At 36.7% G+C, this 8715-nt stretch overlaps 1 pseudogene across 1 annotated transcript; it reads left to right on the forward strand.

The window, feature by feature from the left end:
* The first annotated feature begins 701 nt into the window (after positions 1-701).
* Positions 702-1762, forward strand: LOC309961093 (small ribosomal subunit protein uS2B-like; annotated as a pseudogene). Its single transcript has one exon. The product of its transcript is annotated as a small ribosomal subunit protein uS2B-like (transcript).
* The last annotated feature ends 6953 nt before the right edge of the window (positions 1763-8715 follow it).

Here is an 8715-nt window from a genome sequence, read left to right on the forward strand (position 1 = left end):
TGGTAGCCACTAGCTAACAACACAAATAATGGTTATAATGAAATAAAACCAAACATGAATTTGAGTTTCATTATTTTGGAATGCTTATCAAAGATGTGGTAGAAAAAAATTCCTAACAACTCTTCAGTGTTCATATTTGTAGATTGTTGTCACCTTAAACTCAGTTTACTTAAAATCAAAGAAAACAAACTTTGAGAAAAACAATGGGGCAGCATGCTAACATTTATGTTTCTAGCACTGATATATTTTTCTTAGTCTTGAATTTTGGAATCATCTGTAACTCATATCTCTTTAGATGCTACATTGAACCAATTCCTATCATTCTTCCCTTAAAAGGCATCTGATACTTATTCATTATGTTTTGTTTCCATCTCCGGCTTCTGACTGCAGAAACTTGTCTCACTTTTTGATTATGAACTGATATCTTAATTGAGCCTTCCCTATCTAATCAACCCTGCCTACCACTGCTAAATTAGTTTTCCTGAAAATCTATTTTCAGTACCTCATTTTTGGTCAAAAACTATTAAAAATACAAATAAAAGTTGTTTGTTAAATACCTTTAAAGAATTTTAAAAAGAAAGCCCCAAACTGAGAAAGTATTTTAGCAACACGTTTGAGGATGAGTGTTGAAACTAGGTACTATATATAAGGGATGCTTCCAACTTAGCAAAAGACAAAGTCTCCAAAGAAAAATGGGAAAACATCGTGATAATTCACAAATGAAGAAATATAAACCGACAATACACATGAAAAAAATGTGCAAGTTGATAATAATAAAAATACAAATCAAAATACAACTCACCTTTCTGCACTACCCATAGAGGGGTCCATACAGCATTGTTCTGGGTTCCTATCATAAGGTAAATGGAAATTTTCACCATGTCCAGAGCCCTTGATATTCTGCTAATGAGGGAGGAGGATGTCCACAAATTCCTTGCAGCAGGAACCCACTTAGGTGGCAAAAACCTTGACTTCCAAATGGAACAGTACATCTACAAAAAAAAAAAAAAAAAGGCAGTGGCATCTACATCATAAATATGAAGAGAAACTGGGAAAAGCTTAGAAGCCTTTGCTGGCAGCTTGTGCCATTGAAAACTCAGCCGATATCGGTATCATATCCTCCAAGATTACTGGTGATAGAGCTGTGCTGAAGTTTGCTGCTGTCACTGGAGCCACTCCTACTGCTGGCCGCTTAACTCCTGGAATATTCACCAACCAAATCCAGGCAGCCTTCTGGGGGTCATGATTTCTGGTGGTTACTGATCCGAGGGTTGACCACCAGCCTCTCACAGAGGAATCTTATGTTAACCCGCCTACAGTCGCTCAGTATAACACAGACTGTCCTCTGCACTATGTGAAGGCTCTAGCAGGAAGGACAGAGACCATCCCCTATAACAACAAAGGGGCTCACTTAGTGAGTCTGATGTGGTAGATGCTGGCCAAGGAAGCTCTGCACATACGTGGCACCTTCTCCTGTGAACACCCATGGGAGGTCACACCTAATCTCTACTCCTTCAGAGGTCTGAAATAGACTGAAAAGGAAGATCAGGCTGCTAAAAAAGCTGTAACCAAGGAGGAATTTCAGGATGAATGAACTGCTCCAGCTCCCAAATTTACTGCTACTCAATCCCAGGTCCCAGGCTGGTCTGAAGGTTGGCAGGTGCTCTCTGTGCTATCCGGCAGTTCCCTACTGAAGAATGGAGAGCTCAGTCTGCCGCTGGAAGAGTGGTCTGTAGCTCCCACTGCTTGGGCCACTGACTAGATAGTGAATGGAAGCAGGTATTGCAAGAAAAGAAGTTCCCAGAGCATGATCAAGCTTCATTTTTAGCACAGGATAACCTTCCCTTTCATGGCACACATATTACATTGTTAAAAAATAACAACCTGGCCTACTTGATTAAAACCATGGGAAAATGACCATGTTTATGGGGAGCAGCAACTTACCAAAAGCACCCTGGGGGCGACACACTAACCACTTTGGTGGGGGAAGGGGTACAGTTTCAAAGTGTGACCCATAAGGCACAGGGACAAGTTGTCAAATCTTTAACTTTTTAGTTGCATCTGGAATTTATACAAAACATTAAAAACGTACATTCCCCTCTCTGTGTTTAATGTACTCTAATGATGATCAATTTGGGGGAGAGGTCCTCCTTTCAAATCACAAGTAGGATCATTTCCAAATTCAAAGAAACAGCCATCCTCTTCTGTGTCTTAACTTCAGGTGACCTGCTGAACCAGGAAGTGTTTTCCTTTCCTGTCAGTGCAGCTTCTCAGTCTCCTGTTGCTTCTGCTGTTCAGACCTCTTTAATGTGAATGTCAATTGTTTACTGCCAATTGTAGTGTCTGATACACTCAATGTCCCATTTCTGATTCAAGTTTCAAACGATCTTCAAGGGTTTTATTCATCTGCTTCTGGTTGGTGGCAGTCTCTGAAGCTTCCGAGTTCTTCTCCTGCTTTGATCACATATAACTGGGGCTTGAGGACCATCTGCTGGTTCTCCTTGTGTCTCTCCTACTGCTTCCGCCTGGTGGAGAAGTCTGTGCTACTTCCTGACCTCTTCAACCCCATCTTTTTTACCATCTGAACTCAAAATTTTCTGCATCACTTGGTTTTCCTTCCAGTAGTTCTTTCTCTTCCCCTTTTTCATGAAGAATCTAAGAATCTTAGTTGCTTCTTGCTTTTTTCACTAATTTTTGAAACAAGTGAATTCAAAAGCCTAAATTCTTCACTCTCTTGGTCTCCCTGAAAGTCAGCATTCTCAAATGTAACTTTAAAACCATCGCTGGTAAGAAAGAATATTAGGAAGGCTCTTAACTTTCTTCTTCTGTGTAGATTTTTGCTCCTCTTCCTCTTCCTCAGTTAAGTGCTAGCCCTTTGTTAACTTTTGGCAAATTCTTTAATTGGACTCTATGCACGAGTTTCTTCTATCTTCTGTTGGATCTTATATTTCCCATATGCTTCATAAGCAAATGGATTTATCATGCATTTCATGAGTCTTATGATAGATAGAGTCTTATAGCCATGAAAAATCCAGGAATATATGCCCGGAGGAAAAATCGTTCAATAATATGTGTGAGCCCTATATTTTCAGGGGCTTTCTTGGTGGCAAATTTTTAATCATCATAAACTGTTCTTTCTGTATCCTCTCCTAATTCTTCTGTCAATTTGTCTAAGAAGGAACACATAACCTGGGAACAGAACCCAAAACTAGATTACTGGTTTATTATAAAGGGATATAACTCTGGAACAGCCAGATGGAAGAGAGGCATAGGTCTAGGTAATGGGAAAGGGCATGGAGCTTTCATGCCATCTCCTAGGGTACCCCTTTCCCTGAATCTCCATGCTCACCAACCCGGAAGCTCCAAGGGTAGCATATTTTTGTGAACCAAAACATGAAAAATAGATGTCATATATAAAATTATACTTATGGGGAAGTGAAGCAGCATTTTTTTTTTTTTTTTTTTTTTTTTGCGGTACGCGGGCCTCTCACTGTTGTGACTCTACCGTTGTAGAGCACAGGCTCCGGACGCGCAGGCTCAGCGACCATGGCTCACGGGCCCAGACGCTCCACGGCATGTGGGATCTTCCCGGACCGGGGCACAAACCCGTGTCCCCTGCATCGGCAGGCGAACTCTCAACCAGGGAAGCCCTGAAGCAGCATATTTTAAATGGGAATTGCCTCTGATAATCTAGGACATATGATTGGCTTAGAGACATCATCAGAGAGTGGTGGGAAAATTGTTTTTCTTCTTATGTTCATTATCACTCCCAGGCTTTCAGTGACAATGAGAAAAATCAGGATAAGCTGTTCATAAGAATTTGAGGACATCATGGCAAAAGTTAACGATAAAGTATTTCTTAAAAGTAGCAAATATATCAACATTTTCATAATGAAATCATAGGACTAAAAAAGGATGTGACTTTTAGAATGCATTCCATATGCTATGTACCTTCTTATACATTAACTTCTTGAAGCTACATATCCGTTCCGTAGGATATATATAGAAAAGAGTTTAGTCTAACTACTTTAGCAGAAATACTAAAGGAAATTAAATACCTCCTAGAAGCTCTAGGAGAGCTGGAAGAGAACCAGACTTGGATACTGCACTGACAGGGTAGAAAAACTTCCAAATAGACCTTAGACATGAAAATTACCTGAGAATTTAAAAAGCATAAAGGAAATTATTATTAATGGCATCATGAGAAACTATAAGTACATTAGAAAATATATTCAGTGTCTTCTCTCAACTTTTATACGATTTTCATGTGATTGATCTTCATCCAATTTCATGGCCATTGTAGGTACTCAAAAGCAGTGTATGTCCTTCACACTCAATTACATTAGCTTTAATTCTAATGATGTTTAAGCAAATTTTACAAATTAAAAGACACTCAGCAAAATGATTTAGTTATCAGTTAACAAGCTAGAGTAGATTTATTATTTGCTCACAATTATTTGTCTCCTCCCCACCCATGCCATGCTTCCCCATTGGAAGGGAATACACCCTCTTGTTCCATTGACATTGGCTTAGCCATGAGACTTGCTTTAGTCAATGGAGTGTGAGTAGGTGTGACATACACCTGTCCAAATAGAAGCTTTAAATGCTTTGCCTGGGTTGGCTCTGTCCTATCTAAGCAGTTGTCCTCTGCCATGAGAACATCATGTCTCAGATGGTGGCTCCTCCTTTAGAATGGATACAGGTGTGAGAGGACTCATGCAGCTGGGATGAGCTCAGTGGAGCCCAGCAAAGAACAGGTTTCAAGTTACATCCACATCAATAAAAAATGTGTCTTGTGGAAAACAAATTTTGGGTCTGTTTCCTGCCAGTAGTAAAAGTTGATAATATACAGGTAAACATAATTTCTTAACATAGGGTCAAATTTAGACATTACTACATTTAAAGGGAAAAGCCCTAAGGTTAAGGTTGAATTAAATTGCTTCCACATATCATTGCTAATAATTTACTTCTCTCAGCAAAAAGACCTTACACAAAAGGAGAAGTATATTCCACAGGACACTCAGTCTAATACAAGAGAGTGTGTATATCACTTTTTATATAATATATGAACACCTTTAGAGAATTTCCTAAGTCGCCTGTTATAATTTTTACTAATCATAATCAGTTTCAGATACAAATACAAAATAAAATTGAATGTAGAATTCAGAAATAATGATAGTATGAATTTGCTTTAAAACAATGATAAAATTTCTATGAACTGAAACTTATTACTATTGCTGGGCATACTCAATTATAAGCCAAAGCTTTTTCCTCCTAAAATTTTAATCCTCAGATAAGAGGATATAGTTATCTTATATCCAATGTCTTAAAAAGTCTAGTTATGGCAGGCCTTCTCTCAATTTACTAAATTTTGATTAATCAAATACAGTTTGGGAAAGAAGACATGTCAGTCTGAAGCCACATATGTCAATATTAGTATTAAATGATTAACTGAATAAATTGGTGAAAAAAACAAGAAGAAACTTTAATACATATTTCTTCATTACTCTCACTGGGATGACTTCACAATTTTAAGTGTTTGATTGTAAACAAGGCTTCTAAAATTTACTTAAAAAGCAAAGCAGAAAGTGTGGTTATGTTTTGGAGATCATAAATGCATGTACATAGGACAATATAAAATGATGTATTAATGTTTTCTGATTGTATACTCTCAGGGTACATTTTCCAGTGAGAATAACACATACTGATCCAACACATGTTCTATCTCAAAAAATGTGGTCTGGCAAAATTGTTCTCTCAACAAAGAGGATTCAACAAGCAACTCTGAGGGTGATGATACTACTTTGTAAGATACATATGAAAAGCTTGAATAAAATATTTTCAAGAAATGTGGAAAAGCATATTTTTATATAAATAAGGTAATTATATGAGTAAATTTTAATATTTTATAACTTATTTAAGAAATTAAATATTAAAAGTTAATTTACAATTATGTATTTATAATTAAATATTAACATGGTATAGTTAGTAAAAAAGCCACAAACTTCATTTTGGACCTTCTCCTTGGGAAAATGGGAGATGGCTTTATAATTTGAGTTAACTCATAGTAGGAATGCATGGTATCTAACTACTTTCTGGACCAATTCCTTTTAATATTTACTAAATAGTATTACTTAACCTCTCATCCCTTTTCCACTCAAGATCAGTTCACCCATTTAATAATCAATTAATCAGTCTAGAATGTAATTTACAAGAGGAAATGTCCATGTCTCCTAACTCCAGGAGCCTAAAGGTTAGATTGAAAGGCAGAGTTCCTATTTAATCCTTCTAACATGTTTGATTATTTTTCTTTTGATGAAGAAGAAGACAGAATTCAACATCCAAAGGGTAAGATGTCATCTCAGACTCAGATCAACCCTTTGTTAATTAAGACATTGCTGGGCCCAATTACACAAATAAAGATTCAATTACTGTCACTGGTAAAGGAGGCAGCTTAATTAGTTTCCTTCAACCACCACAATTTAAATTGAATTTTCATTAAAACTACAGGAGGGCAGACAGCAGAAGCAAGAAGTACAATCCTGCAGCCTGTGGAATGAAAACCACATTCACAGAAAGATAGACAAAATGAAAAGCCAGAGGTCTATGTATCAGATGACAGAACAAGATAAAATGCAGAAAAACAACTAAATGAAATGGAGATAGGCAACCTTCCAGAAAAAGAATTCAGAATAATGAGAGTGAAGATGATCCAGGACCTCGGATAAAGAATGGAGGAAAAGAGTGAGAAGATGCAAGAAATGTTTAACAAAGACCTACAAGAATTAAAGCACAAACATGTAGAAGAATTAAAGAACAAACAAACAGGATGAAAAATACAATACCTGAAATGAAAAATACACTAGAAGGAATCAATAGCAGAATAACTGAGGCAGAAGAACAGATAAGTGACCTGGAAGACAGAATGGTGGAATTCACTGCTGCGGAACAGAATAAGAAAAAAGAAATGAAAACAGCCTAAGAGACTTCTGGGACAACATTAAATGCACCAACATTCACATTATAGGGGTCCCAGAAGAAGAAGAGAGAGATAAAGGACCCAATAAAATATTTGAAGAGATTATAGTTGAAAACTTCCCTAACATGGGAAAGAAAATAGTCACCCAAGTCCAGGAAATGCAGAGTCCTAGGCAGGAAAAACCCAAGGAGAAACATGCTGAGACACATAGTAATCAAATTGACAAAGATTAAAGACAAAGAAAAATTATTAAAAGCAACAGGGGGAAAATGGCAAATAACATATGAGGGAACTCCCATAAGGTTAACAGCTGATTTCTCTGCAGAAACTCTACAAGCCAGAAGGGAGTGTCATGATATATTTAAAGTGATGAAAGGGAAGAATCTACAACCAACATTACTCTAGCCAGCAAGGATTCCTTTCAGATTCAACAGAGAAATCAAAAGCTTACAAAACAGCAAAAGCTAAGAGAATTCAGCACCACCAAACCAGCTCTACAACAAACGCTAAAGGAACTTCTCTAAGTGGGAAACACAAGAGAAGAAAATGACCTACAAAAACAATACCAAAACAATTAAGAAAATGGTAAAAGGAACATACATACCAATAATTACCTTAAATGTAAATGGATTAAATGCTCCAATCAAAAGACATAGACCCGCTGAATGGATACAAAAACAAGACCCATATATATGCTGTCTACAAGAGACCCACTTCAGACCTCGGGACACATACAGACTGAAAGTGAGGTGATGGAAAAAGATATTCCATGCAAATGGAAATCAAAAGAAAGCTGGAGCAGCAATACTCATATCAGATAAAATAGGCTTTAAAATAAAGAATGTTAGAAGAGACAAGGAAGGACACTACATAATGATCAAGGGATCAATCCAAGAAGAAGATATAACAATTATAAATATATACACACCCAACATAGGACCACCTCAATACATAATGCAAATGTTAACAGCTATAAAAGAGGAAATCGATGATAACACAATAATAGGGGGAACTTTAACACCTCACTTACACCAATGGACTGATCATCCACACAGAAAATTAGTAAGGAAACACAAGCTTTAAATGACACAATAAACCACATAGATTTAATTGATATTTATAGGACATTCCATCCAAAAACAGCAGATTACCCTTTCTTCTCAAATGCACACAGAATATTCTCCAGGATAGATCACATCTTGGGTCACAAATCAAGCCTTGGTAAATTTAAGAAAATTGAAATGACATCAAGCATCTTTTCTGAGCACAACTCTATGAGATTAGAAATAAATTACAGGGGAAAAAAACATAAAAAACACAAAGACATGGAGGCTAAACAATACAATGCTAAATAACCAAGAGATCACTGAAGAAATCAAAGAGGAAATCAAAAAATACCTAGAGACAAATGACAATGAAAACACAACGATCAAAATCTATGAGATGCAGCAAAAGCAGTTCTAAGAGGGAAGCTTATAGCAATACAATCCTACCTCAAGAAAAAAGAAAAATCTCAAATAAACAGTCTAACCTTACACCTAAAGGAACTAGAGAAAAAGAACAAACAAAACCCAAAGTTAGTACAAGGAAAGAAATCATAAAGATCAGAGCAGAAATAAATGAAATAGAAACAAAGAAAACAATAGCAAAGATCAAGAAAACTAAAAGCTGGTTCTTTGAGAAGATAAACAAAATTGATAAACCATTAGCCAGATTCATCAAGAAAAAGGGGGAGA

Source organism: Leucopleurus acutus (genome assembly GCF_964270905.1).
Source record: "Leucopleurus acutus genome assembly, chromosome: 4".
NCBI lineage: Eukaryota > Metazoa > Chordata > Mammalia > Artiodactyla > Delphinidae > Leucopleurus > Leucopleurus acutus.